Source organism: Dromiciops gliroides, chromosome 1 (genome assembly GCF_019393635.1).
Source record: "Dromiciops gliroides isolate mDroGli1 chromosome 1, mDroGli1.pri, whole genome shotgun sequence".
NCBI lineage: Eukaryota > Metazoa > Chordata > Mammalia > Microbiotheria > Microbiotheriidae > Dromiciops > Dromiciops gliroides.
Window position 1 is genome coordinate 108,383,972 of NC_057861.1, and position 14,262 is coordinate 108,398,233.

General features: G+C 41.2%; 2 protein-coding genes across 5 annotated transcripts in view; one reads left to right on the top strand and one right to left on the bottom strand.

Annotated features, from left to right (window-relative positions):
- Window positions 1-13,033, bottom strand: part of NSMCE2 (NSE2 (MMS21) homolog, SMC5-SMC6 complex SUMO ligase) — a 246,366-nt gene extending 233,333 nt beyond the window's left edge. The window contains exons 1-2 of one of the 2 annotated variants that reach the window (XM_043964850.1): window positions 12,897-13,020; window positions 12,052-12,112 (exon numbers count right to left, since the gene is read on the bottom strand). The gene's annotated coding sequence lies outside the window, so the exon portion shown is untranslated. Of the gene's footprint in view, window positions 1-12,051; window positions 12,113-12,896 lie in introns of both variants that reach the window. The other variant, XM_043964840.1, reaches the window with a different exon arrangement.
- Window positions 13,034-13,193: 160 nt separating this feature from the next.
- Window positions 13,194-14,262, top strand: part of WASHC5 (WASH complex subunit 5) — a 73,648-nt gene continuing 72,579 nt past the window's right edge. For all 3 annotated transcript variants that reach the window (XM_043976621.1, XM_043976620.1, XM_043976622.1), the window contains exon 1: window positions 13,194-13,433. The gene's annotated coding sequence lies outside the window, so the exon portion shown is untranslated. The remainder of the gene's footprint in view (window positions 13,434-14,262) is intronic.

Sequence of the window (14,262 nt, forward strand, 5' to 3'; positions counted from 1 at the left end):
GCTTCAAGCTGATTGGTAGGCATCATCCAAATCCATTGGTTCACTGGACTTGAAGGTGGTCTCCAGTTGAGTTCAAAGTCCTTAGCTTCTGAGAACAATGCCGCCTTAAGGGCCAGCCAGGTGTGGTTATAATCCAATTAACTTGAAGTAGGCTAATCAGCAAAGTCAATCACTCACTTAATTCAATCAGTTTAGATTAATGTCCAGGTGAGCCTTTCAGGATCTGCCAAATCCCATTATTTTCTCACTCCATTCTTTTTTTAAACTGTACTGAGGTCTAACATCCAGCTAAACCATCCTTCTTGATGTTCCTCACAACATCACCCCATCTCTGGAGCATGTGTATTTTCACTGCCTGTCGCCATTCCTGAAATGCTCTTCTTTCTCACCTCCACCTCCTGACTTCCAAAGCATCATTAAAGACTCTTCTTAAATCCCACTTTTTATGAGAGGCCATTCCCCAGCCTTTCCACTCTCCATGCCACCTTCCACTGCTAGTGCCTTCCCTTCTGAGATTACCTCCCACTTATGTAGGATATGTTTTTCACATACAAAATTGTTTGTATGTTGTGTTCCCCACCCCCATATACACTTCCCGACCCCATTAGAATATAAGCTCCTTGAGGACAGAAACAATTTAGTTTGGGGTTTTTTCCCCCCTGTGAATCTGCAGCAATTAGCCCAGTGCCTGGTGCACAGTAAGTCCTCAATAAATGCTTAATTATACTCCAAATACTGATAGAAATCTAAAATTTTCCACTGCACAGTAACAGGCTTCCATCTCCTGCAAGATAAGCTTTTTGAGAGATCATATTTTATTTAAGATCACAGATTTAAAGCTGGAAGAGACTAGAAGTCATCTCTTTCAACACCTTCATTTTACAAATGAAAACCCTGAGAAGTTAAATGCTGTGCCCTAGGACATGGAGGCAGTAGCAATGACTAGAGCTGAAATCTGAACCTAGATGCTCTGACTCTACATCCACCACTCCCTTCAATTACATGTCCTATCTCACCCAGTTTTTGAGTTAAGTCAAGTGAACAAACATTTATTCAGGAAACATTCATGAAGCTCACAGTATGTGGTCAAGCACTGTGCTAAATAATGGGGATACAAAATTAGCCAGTCAATAACTTTATTAATCACCTACTATGCGCCAGTCATTGTCCTTGGTACTGAAGACATAAAAAGAGGTAAAAGACAGTCTGCCCTCAAGGACCTCATAATCTAATAGGAAAGACAACAACCAAACAAATATGTACAAACAAGACATACACAGGATAAATAAGAAATAATTAAAAGAAGGGAGAAAAAAAAAAAAAGAAGGAAGGCATTATAATTAAGCGAGTTTGGGAAAGACTTCCTGTAGAAAATGGGATTTTAGCTGGGACTTGAAGGAAGCCATGGAAGCCGGTAGGAAGCGATAGGGAGGAGAACACTCCAGGCTTGAGGGACAGCCAGAAAAAAGACTTGGAACCAAGAGATGAAATGATCTGATCATGAAACTGCCAGGAAGCCAGTCAGTCTATCCAAGAGGATGTGTTGGGGAGCAAGGCATAAGAAGACTGGAAAGGTAAAGGGAGGTCATGAAGAGCTCTGAATACCAAACAGAGCACTTTGTATTTGATCACTAGAGATTAACAAATAAGGTGTTGACAAGGTTGGACCTGCACTTTAGGAAAATCACTTTAGTGGCTAAATGGAGGATAGATTGGACTGGAGAGAGACTTGAGGCATATAGGCACTATTGCAATAGTCCAGGCATGAGAAGATGAAGGCCTACATCAGAGTGGTTGGCAGTAACAGAAGAGAGAAAGGAGTATATTCCAGAGATGCTGCAGGGATGAAATCAATAGGCCTTGGTTTATTTAGTTATGATTCCATATGAGGGGTTAGAGAGAGTGAGGAATCCAGGATGACTCCTAAATTATGAGCCTGAGAGTCTGAGAGAATGGTATTATTCTTTTGGGCAATGGGGGTTAAGTGACTTGTCCAGGGTCACACAGTTAGTAAGTGTCAAGTGTCTGAGGCCAGATTTGAACTCAGGTCCTCCTGAATCCAGGACCAGTGCTTTACCTTCTGCACCACCCAACTGCCCCGAGAATGGCATTATTATCAACACTAATAGGGAAGGAAGAAGGTGGGGAGGGTTTAGGGGGAAAGATAATGGTTTCTGTTTTAGACATAATGAGGTTAAGATGTCTAATGGACAGAGATGTCTGAAAGACTGCTGGAGATGCTAGACTGGAGTTCAGCAGAGAAACTGAGGGAGAAAAGAAAGGTTTAAAAATCATCAGCAAGGGTCAGGTAGGTGGCGCAGTGGATAGAGCACTGGCCCTGGAGTCAATAGGACCTGAGTTCAAATATGGCCTCAGACACTTGACATGTACTAGCTCTGTGACCCTGGGCAAGTCACTTAATCCTCATTGCCCTGCAAAAAGACAAAAAACAAACAAACAAACAAATCATCAGCATACTTACACCTTATACTAAAATAAGGTCAAAAGGGGTACATGATTGAAACATAAAAGGTGATATCATAGGTAAATTAGGAGAGGAAAGAATAGTTTACCTCTCAGATTTATGGAAAGGAGAACAGATTATGACCAAACAAGAGATAGACAATATTATGAAATGCAAAATGGAAGATTTTGATTACATTAAATTTAAAAGTTTTTGTACAAACAGAAGCAATGCATCCAAAACTAGAAGGGAAGCAATTTTTATAGCCAGACACAATCACTCCAAAAAAACATCCAAATAACACCATAGGAAAATGCCTGGAGCAGCAAAACTCACAGAAGAATGTGCTGAAATCATCTTCTAACCAAGAACGGCTTGGAAGGTCAGAAGGAGAGAACTGCTGTGCTAATACAGGAGTCGGGCCCAGCCCCACAGTCACCCTGACACAGATCCAGTCCCAGGAAGTCCTCACCAGAGAAGGAGACTCCCAGAGCCTCTGAATCAGCTGAAGTGCCAGTGTTGTCTGGAACTAAGCTCACAGTCTGGTGAGAGGGTTGAGCCCTCGGCAGGGGAGAAACTACAGGGGTCTATGCTGGTGCTGAGGCAGTACTTAGATTTTTCACCCCTGCTGGGAACCAGGAGGCAGGTTTGAGTAGCAGTGGCCCAGGTGTGGGAGGGGCACAGGCTCGTTGGAGCTAACAACCACAACACACAAAGCTAGCTGATTAGCAAGTTGGTCTGGGGTCATCTAAGGACCAGGGAACAGGCCAGGTAAGTGAAGGACCTGATCCTCCTTAAATCATACCACCTGGGACTTCTTAAGCTTGGGCTACTGCAGCCTGGAAACAGTGCCCCACTTTAAGGAGATAAAAGTCAAGTAAAAGAAAGGAAAGATGAGCAGACAGAGAAAGGTGAGGACCATAGTAAGTTTCTTCAGTAACAAGGAAGACTGAGGTACACCCCCAGAGGAAGATGTCAACATCAGGGCCCCTATATCTAAAGCTTCCAAGAAAAATTTGAATTGGTCTCAGGCCATAGAGGCACTCAAAAAAGGACTTTGAAGATAAAGTTAGAAAGGTAGAGGAAAAAATGAAAAGAGAAATGAGGGGGATGTGGGAAAGACATGAGAAAAAAGTCAACAGCTTGATAAGCCAAATGGAAAAGCTCTCTGATGAAAATAATTGCCTAAGAATTAGGATTGAACAAATGGAAGCCAGTGACTTTATGAGAAACCAAGATACAATAAAGCAAACCCAAATGAATAAAAAAATAGAGGGCAATGTGAAATATCTTCTGGGAAAAACTGCTGACCTGGAAAATAGGTCCAGGAGAAATAATATGAAAATTATTGGTCTACCTGAAAACCATGATCAAGGAAAGAGCTTAGACATCATCTTCCAAGATATTCTCAGGGAAAATTTCCCTGGAATTCTAAAAGCAGAAGCTAAAATAGAAATTGAAAGAATCTACCAATCACCTCCAGAAAGAGCTCCCAAAAGGAAAACTCCTAGGAATATTGTAGCCAAATTCCAGAGCTCTCAGGTCAAGGAGAAAATATTGCAAGCTGCCAAAAAGAAAGAATTCAAGTACTGTGGAGCCCCAGTCAGAATAGCACAAGATCTAGCAGCTTCTACATTAAAGGACTGGAGGGCATGGAATATGATATTCCAGAGGGCAAAGGAATTGGGATTACAACCCAGAATCACCTACCCAGCAAAACTCAGCATAATCTTTCAGAGGAAAAAGTGGGACTTTAATGAAAAAAAAGAGGACTTTCAGGTATTCGTGATGAAAAGGCCTGAACTGAATGGCAAATGTGATTTTCAAATACAAGTCCCTAGAGAACTATAAAAAATTGGAGTTGGGGGACATACCTGGGGTCATACAGTGGGTGACTGTCTTGTGTCTGAGGCCAGGTTTTGGCTGGGATCCCCCTGGGTCCAGGGTGGATGCTCTGTCTACTGTGTCACCTAGCTGCCCCATGATGACATCCTTAGTGTTAAAATGAGGGGTGAGAAGAATGCACTGGGGGAAGGGGAAGGGCAAAGGTGAAATCCTACATGAAAGAAACAGGAAAAGGTTTATGGAGTGGGGAAAGAGATGAGAAAGGAACAGGGCAGTAAATGAATTTTATACTCATCAGAATTGGCTCAAAGACTTCAATCTCATTAGAACTGGCTCAAGGAGGGAATAACATACACGCTCAATTGGGTGAAGTAATCTCTCTAACCATGCAGGAAAACAGGAGGGGAAGGGGATAAAGAGAGAGGGGCAAAAGAAGGAAGGGCAGAGTGGGGGAGGGGACAGACAGAAGCAAATCCCTTTTGAAGAGTGATAGGATGAAAGAAGATGGATAATAGAATAAATATCATGGGGAAGGAAATAGGATGGAAGGGAAACAGTTAACAATAGTAATCATGAAAAAGAGAAAAGGGGGAAAAATTGTACAAAAAATATTTATAGCAACTCTTTGGGGAGGCTAAGAATTGAGAATCAAGGGAATGTCCATCAATTGAGGAATGATGGAAGAAGCTGTGCTATATGATTGTGGTGGAATGGTCTTGTGCTATAGGAAATGACAAACAGAATGAACCCCGAAAATCCTGGAAAGACTAATGAACATCAATGTATAGTGAAGTGAGCAGAGCTGGGAGAACATTGTGCATAGTAACAGCAGTATTGTTCAATGAGCAATTGTGAATGACTTAACTACTCTCAGCAATGTAATGATCCAAGACAATCCCAAGGAACGAATGAAGAAGGCTTATTATCTACCCCCATAGAAAGAACTGATAAAATGAACACTTGTGGATTGTATATATATAACCTGGTTGCAATCTTGTGGAGAGGGAAAGAAAGGGAGGGAGGGAGAAAAATTTGGAACTCTAAATCTTATGAAAATGAATGTTGAAAACTACCCTTACATGTAACTGGAAAAAATAAAATGTTTGTTACTTAAAGAAAATAATAATTTATAGCCAGTATTTCTGATAAAAGCCTCATTTCTAAAATATATCGGGAAATAAATAAAATTTATAAGAATCTAAGTCATTCCCCAATTGAGAAATGGTCAAAGGATATGAACAGGCAGTTTTCTGATGAAGAAATCAAAGCTATCTATTGCCATATGAAAAAATGCTCTAAATCACTAGTGATTAGAGAAATGCAAATTAAAACACCTATGTGATTGTCTAATATGACAAAAAATGAAAATAATACATGTTGGAGAAGCTGTGGAAAAATTGGAACACTAATGCATTGTTGGTGGAGCTGTGAACTGATCCAACCATTCTGGAGAGCAATTTGGAACTATGTCCAAAGGGCTATAAAGCTGTGCATACCCTTTGACCCAACAATACCACTTTTGGATCTTTTCCCCAAAGAGATCATAAAAAAAGGGGAAAGGACCCACATGTACAAAAATATTTACAGCTGTTCTTTTTGTGGTAGCAAGGAAATTGAGGGGATGTCCATCAACTGGGGAATGGCTGAACAGGTTGTGGTATATGAATGTAATGGAATACTATTGTACTGTAAGAAACGATGAACAGGTAGATTTCAGGGAAACCTGGACTTGCATGAAACTAATGCTGAGTGAGATGAGCAGAACCAGGAGAACATTGTACACAGTATCAACAACATTGTGTGTTGATCAACTCTGATAAACTTGACTCTTCTCAGCAATACAATGGTCTAAGATAATTCCAAAGGACTCATGATGGAAAATGCTCTCCAAATCCAGAAAAAAAGAACTATGGAATCTAGATGCAGATTGAACCATACTATTTCTACTTTTTTTGTTTTTCTTTTTTGAGGTTTTTCCCTTTTGCTCTGATTCTTCTTTCACAGCATGACTAATGCAGAAATATGTTTAATGTGATTGTACATATATAACCTATATCAGATTGCTGACTATCTTAGGGAAAGGGGAGGGAGGGAGAAAAATTTGAAACTAGAAATCTCATAAAACACATGTTGAAAACTATCCCTACATGTAACTAGAAAATAATAAAATACTTTTATGATAAAAATAAATTAATACTTTTTGTTTGGTCGGGAAAAAACAATCATCAGCATATAGATGGTAATTAAATCTATGGGAATAGATAAGATCACCAAGTGAAGTAATATAAAAGCAGAAGAGAAGATGGCCCAGGACAGAACCCAGAGGGTCACTAATAATAAGAGGGCATGAATATAATAAAAATGACAATCCTACCTACGTTAATTTATTTAGTGCTATAACAATCAAACTATCGAAAAATGTTTTATAGATCTAGAAAAAAATAATAACAAAATTCATCTGGAAAAACAAAAGCTCAAGGATATCACAGGAATCAATGAAAAAAAATACTAAAGAAGGCAGTCTAGCAGTACTAGATCTCAAACTGTATTATAAAGTGATAATTATCAAAACAATCTGATACTGGCTAAGAAATAGAGAGGTGGATAAGTGGAATAAAATAGGTACAAATTACACTATAGTAAATGACTATAGTAATCTAGTCAAAGGATATGAACAGGCAGTTTTCAGAGAAATAAATCTATATGATTATCTAGAATCATGGGGGAAAATGCTCTAAATCACTATCTATCAGAGAAATGCAAATTAAAACAACTCTGAGGTACCACCTCACACCTATCAGAGTGGCAAATTTAACAAAAAAGGACAATGTTGGATATTGGAGAGGATGTGGGAAAGCTGGGATGCTAATCCACTATTGATGGAGGTGTGAAAAGATCCAACCATTCTGGAGAGCAATTTGGAACTATGCCCAAAGAGCTACAGAACTGTGCATATACTTGATTCAGCAATACCACTGCAAGGTTTATACCCCAAAGACATTTCCCAAAAGAGAAAAGGACCTATTTGTACAAAAATATTTCTAATGGCTTTTTTTGTGGTGGCCAAGAATTGGAAATCAAAGAAATGCCCATCAACTGGGGAATGGCTAAACAAGCTGTGGTATACACTGGTGATGGAATATTATTGTGCTGTAAGCAATGACAAGCAGGATGATTTCAGAAAGGCCTGGAAAGATTTGTATGAACTGATATAGAGTGAAGTGAGCAGAACCCAGAGAATGTCGTACACAGAGACAGCAAAATATTGTTTGATGAAGAACTATGAATGACTTAACTATTCTCAGTAATACAATGATCCAAGACAATCCCAAAGGACTAATGATGAAACATATTATCCACCTCCAAAGAAAAAACTGATATTGATTGAACACAGACTAAAGCATGCTATTTTTCATTCTTTCATTTTTTTCTTTTATTAAAGTTTTCTTGTACAAAATGACCAATATGTTAATGTTTTACATAACTGCATATGTATAACCCATATATGATTGCTTACAGCCTCAGGGAGAGAGGAGGGGAGGGAGGGAAAGAGGGACAAAATTTAGAACTCAAAACTAAATAAAAATGTTATTATTAAAAAAAAAAAACATTTAGAGAGCATGAAGTGAAAGAAGATCTAGCAAAAAAAGAGAGAGAATGAGTGGTCAGATATAGAGTAGGAAATCAGGACAGTGCTGTCCTGGAAACCAAGAGAGAAGAGAGTATGAAGGAGAGAGAGATCAAGTATCAAAGGCTGCAGAAAGGTCAAGGATAATGAGGAATGAAAAAAGACCAGTGGATTTGGCAACTAGATCATTACTAACTAGAGAGAGCAGTTTCAATGGAATAATCAAAATTAGAAATCAGATTGTAAGAAGGAGAGGGGTGGAGAGAACACAGAGGCATCAACTGCAAATGGCCTTTTTGAAGAGTTTAACTATAAAGGTAGAAGAGATATAAAAAGATTGTTAGTGGGAATGAAAGGGTCAAGTGAGGGTTTTATCAGGATAGGGGAGACATGGACATGTTTGTAGACAGTAGGAAATGAGCCTGTAGAGGGGCAGAGTTTGAAAATAAGTAAAAGAGTAGGGATGATAGAATGGGACCACTTGAACAAGAAGAAGGATTAGATTTGTAAGGAGTCAGTCAGGCCAGTTCATTATGTGAGACAGAGGTGAAGGAGGAGAAAGTAGCAGAAGACACCTGAGTGATAGGAGATGTGGAAGTAGGAAGTCCAGGAAGCCAAGAGAGAGCCAAGATGGTGACCCTCATGTGGTCAAGGCGCTTATCTTCTTTTGATAGAGGCAGGTCATTATACATTGATCAAAGCTAATTGGTTAGCATTATTCAATTCTACTGGTTGACATGACTTGAGGGTGGTCCAAATTAAAATGAAGTCTACTCAGGGAAAAGAATGCAAAAGACCCTCAGTTAAGTTTCTCAAGGCAAAGTCCATTATCTAGGTATGGTTTTAATACCATCAGTCCTTCAATGAGCTAGACAAAAGAATCTATCTCCATTTCTTTTGTTCACCTTGGCTTATCCCAGGCAGGAGCTGAACTTTCTGGGGTGAAGGGGAGAGAGCAACTAATCTCCGGATCTCCTCTAGAAATACATTATTAATAATTATTTTCTCACAAGGTGAAAGAGCAGCCAGGACTATAAAAGGTGGGCGGGGAGGCTGTGTCATCTGGGGGAAGCTAAGTTTCAGTAAGAGCTAACAGAAGGAAGGAGTGGGAGAGGAATTGATTTAAGATGCAAGGAAGTTTGTTGCCTATGAAACAGACATTCCAGAGGATACCGTGGAAGTATTAGGATGAAATTTTGGGGTGGGAGGGTTGAGGAGGTTAGGAATGAAGAATTGCGTGGTAGAGGAGAGGGTGAAAAATGGGAGTCAAATGATGCTATACAGGATTTCAGTCCCTGATCGTGAAGGACATGACCAGGTATGAGATTGTTCATCACTGAGTGGAGGGCACCACTCCTCTATCTTCAAAGGACAGGTACAGCAGGGGATGGGAGGTCTAAATTCAAAGAGAGGGTTGCTCTTCTTTTCACTGTTAGTCCTCCACATCCCATTTGGGATATTGGTCTGGCAAGAGAAGGTAAAAGATGCCTTGTGGTGGTACAGATCAAAGTGGTTGCTCTGGAGCAAATGGAAGATGTTCTAACTAGGCCACTCTAAGCCTTTCCTCAGGGGAAATAATGTACCCAAGATGTGGGCTAGAATTTGGGGTCAAATTGATTATGAGTCATCCCAAAAGAATTACAAGACTCAGTGACTCAGTTTACCAAGTTTTATTGCAATGCTGTGGATGACCACAGGGAGAGAACCAGAATATTGGAAAGGTATCTCTCGAAAAGGAAAGACAGCTATATTTATAGTATGGATAAATTGATTATCAGTCTCATTATAATAATCTCCACCTTGGGGAGGTACAAGGGAGGGCCTGTCCTACTCATAATATTTTCCACCTAGGGGTGTTTCAGGGGAGGGCTTATCCTAATTTGGAGTTCCTGGGGGTCCTAAGCCAACCCCCAAGCTGGGTACCTTTTTCAGTGGAGGTATGTTTTGGGGGTTTACACGTCGTAAGGTGAATCTGGGGACAAATTTGGTCTTTTCTGCACATGTCTCTTTCTGATTCCCATGGCTAGTTTCAAAATAGAATCATTTTTCATTAGAATTTCTATAGGTTGTCTTTTTCCTTTATTGTTATTTTGACCTGACCCGTTCTGGTCCATTATGGATGTTGATCACTATGGGTATGAGAACCTAACATAAGTTATCCATCAACTGGGATCTGACTCCCTTTTAGAGCTAATATCTGTACTAGAGCTTGGGTTTTAGATTTTTCTATTAACCCTTTTTTGCCTCCTACATCACCCAGAAAGAAAGAGAAGGCTCAGAGTGTAAGTGCACATATGGTCTAATGAGAAGGTGGCTCTCTCATGAGAAGCTGGCTATGAGGCAACAACAGGAAGTGGCAGATTTCCTGTGCAGAGGCCCTTTCCTTAGCCTTTCCTCAGGAGATATATGCTACACCCAAGAAGAGATGAAAGAGATGAAAGTCAAGAGAGGTTAAGGCAGGATAATAAGATTTGATCTTTAAATCCAAAGGAGATAATAAGATCATCAAGTGAAGTACAGCTATCTCTTCAACATGGTAACTTTCCCCATTGAGGTTTCAATATATCATGGGTTGGGATAAGAAATTAAATGGAAATTTGGGGGAAGTTTTGCTGAAGCTGAAGACAATACGTGAAGGACAGAAGATAACACAAAAAAAGTATTTTTACTGAACATTATCTACATAAGGCCTATGACCAAATACTTAACCCAAATTTTACAATAAGGTACTATAAATACCTCATAAAAGAAAAAATTCACACAGCTTCTGTGGTACAAAGGGAGGGCCAACAAATTTTACGTGAATTTTTCAGATTGAGGGGGTATAGAGGGACCGCTAACCCCTGAAACGTGGAAGGGATAACTGTAGTACAGAAGGAAAAGAGAACAAAGCTTAGAACAGAACCTTATGGGACATCTACGGTTAAAGTGAATGACCTGAACGAAATTCCAGCAAAGGAGAGTGAGGAAAGATAGGTAAGAGGAGAACCAGAAGAGAGTAGTGTTCCAAAAACCTAGAGAGAAGAGAATATCAAGGAAAAGAGGGTAATGGACAGTGTCAAAAGTGCAGAGAGGTCAAAATGAATAAGGATTGAGAAGAGGATAAGAAAGACAAAAACTAGTCCCTTTCTTGCAAACATAGTCAAATGGGGGTGACAACATGCAAATAACTATATAACAAAACAGAGGTAATCAACAGAGCAAAGACCCTAGCATCAAAGGGAAGTGAGAAAAGACTTTTTGTAGAAGGTGAAATTTTAGTTGTGACTTGAAGGAAGCCAGGTCCACAACTTTTGTTACTAGTTCCTTTCTTGTTTTTTTCTTTCTTTCTTTCTTTTTTTCCTGTGAGTTTCTGGTTATCTCAACTGCTAAACTTCTTTCATTGTACATGATGTGATAACTAATTTGTTACGGGTACCATAGATAATCTTCTCCTTTCCTCTTCTTTTTCAGTTTAAGGTCCTTCTGATTAAATTTACAACAATACAGGAAGACACATTTCTCTATGTACATGTCATCCCTGATCCAATGATCATTTCTGTATTATAAGTCATAGTCCAGAAGTACAAATCCATTCTCAGACAAAATCTGTTTATCCAGTTTACCCACAGCCAAGAACTGAACTATTAAGAGTGAAAGGACTTTCTTCCCTTGTTCCCTCCTTTACCCAAATTCTGAGAAATGGACCTTAAGGTGTTTGTTTCTGTTCTGTGTTAATCCTCTTTCTCAGTTTCACGTGCAGGATGTGATCCCCACTAGACCCAAGAATTTGAGCCAGGATTCCAAACAGGATAGTGCAGCCAGCTAGACAGGTAGGGAAACCAGAAGCCAGGTTGCCTGGCACTTGAATCCAAAGCAAGTTTTGGACTTGGAACTAGGATGGTACTGTATGGGAATTGAACTAAACTATGAACCTTTCCCTCCCCAGTGTAAAGTGGTGTAAGGGGGAGTAGGGATTGTGCCTCCCACGTGTTAGGGGGAGTGATATACCTTTGGAAGCAAGTATTCCCCTGCCCCTCCCCAAAAAACACACAAGCTAAAAGAGGAAGGGGGAAGAGAAAACAAGAGACAGAGAGATATAACAAAGTGGAGAACATCTGAGATCAAATCATACCTCAGATACTATTAATTCTAGAGGCAAGTTCCTTAACTTCTGTCGGCCTCAGTTTCAGCATCTGCAATATGGGGATAATAACATCAACCAACACTGTTGGGACGATAAAATGACATATTCTTAAAGTGTTTTGCTAATTTTAAGGCATATAATTGTGCCATAGAGAAATGATGAAAAAGACTAATCCAGAGAAAAATGGGAAGAACTCTATGACGGGAGGCGCAATGAAGTCTGTAGAATTGGAACCATTTATGATAAATTTCATAGAGTGATAAATTTCAAAGAGAAAAAGACTCTGAAAAACTTTAGAACTTTAATCAATGTGATGATAATCCACAAATCCAAACGAACGAAGATGGAGCACGTCACTTAAATGCAGAAAGGAAATATACATCATCATACACTGTCAGAGATGGCCAACGTAGGGATTTGTCTTGCTGTACGATGCAGCAAGGATTTTATTTTTCAGGCCGTTGGGTTTTTAAAAATTTATTTAATGAGGAACAGATTTTTTTAAGGTTAATTTTTTAAATTATATATTTTAAATGGTAAAAACAAAAAACCTGAAAGCATCCTAAATGCTATTATTAATACTTGATGACTGTGTGACCTCGAGCAATTCTCTGCCTCTCTCTGTACCTCAGTTTCCTGACCTGTACAATGAGGGGTTTGGGCTAAGAAGGTCGCCCCCGTCCCCTGGGCTCCTATCACAAGCTACGCATTTAACAAAACACTGGTGGAAACGGAATCGAGTTCAGGTGAATCCCTTCAGGGTCCTCCCCAGAAGGAGACAACTCACAGGCCAAAGGCTCCCTTCCCGCCTCCACCCATCGGGGGCCCCTTACCTGGCCACCCGGCCCAGACTCAGTCCAGCTTCAGTCAGTCAGAAGGCAAAGCCGACACCTCCACCAAGACACTTGATCCCGCCTCTCTCTGGTCCCTATAGCGACCGGCGCGAAACTGGCGTCGATCGTGCGTCATCGTCAAGCGCCGATTGTGCGTCATCACCAGGCTCCGATAGTGCGTCATTACCAGTCACCCATAGGTTGGTTAGTCAAGTGGCGGCGCTCGCCTCCCTTTCCTTTTCGCCCTTGTTGTTCACGTGATCCTCCCTGGTTCCGCCTCCGCGCTCCACCCTGTTCCAGCCAATTCTAGTCATGTGACAGCCGGAGATCTTCTCAGAGGCTGGGGAAGGGGGTCGGTCGGGTCCTTTGGTTGGGGTTGGGGGGCCGAGAGGAGATTGTCAGGCACTGGCCGCCTCCCGTGACGGGCAAGGAGGGCGCGTACCCCCCCATACTGCTCCCCCCGACCCCCAGACCGGGACAAGCAGAGACAGACCCGCCCAGACCCCGGCCCCGGAGCAGGGCCTGGCCCCGTGACAGGTGACTGAGGGAGCGTCGGGTCCGCAACCTGAAGGGACATGGACGGACTGTCCAGGCGGGAGTAGCTGGGAATGGAGCCTGCCTGCTTCCCAGGGGCTGTCGGTACCTGGGACCGAGGACTTGGGCTTGAGACCCCGGGACAGGGTGACCATGGGGAAGAAAAAATGCTCGGTGATGAGGGGCGGGGGAAGGAGGAGTGTAGTCCCTGCCCAAGTCAGTCCCTGCCCCTCCTGCGCGCTTGGGTGAGGTTAGAAAGTGAAGACACCTTAGAGAGCTTGACTAGAGGGTCACGATGATACGGGGGAGCCCTGGTTTGAATTGTTTCCTGCTGTTTCCTGGGTGTGCAAGTCATTTCACTTTTCTGGGCCTCCGTTTCCTCGTCTATAAAAAGAAAGTTACTTACTAAATGATTGTAAAGTCTCTCCCAGCTCTAAACCCTACGCTTCATACTCTAAACTGGGGTATTTCCTAGTTGTAAGTACAGATCGACGAAACTGAGGCCCGAAGAGAAGAAGTGTAGACTTGGAGACTTGACACATTACATTACTAAGCCATGGTATAACCAGCTACCTAGCCACAGAGTTACCTCTTTTTTTCCAACTTTGATGCTCCCCTTTGGGAGCTCTTTTGCTGTTATACTGCAGAAGCAAAGGCGTGGGGAGGGTGGAGGTGTGTGTATGTAAGTATAGGCCGGTCATCTTTAGGTCCCAAGGTAAAGTAAAATACAGGCTAACATTTCTAGGCTTGCTTTTGGAGGGGTATTATTATTCAAACTCTGTCTAGTATCGTTTCCCATCCGGAAAATTATTAGAAAACGTACCAATTCATA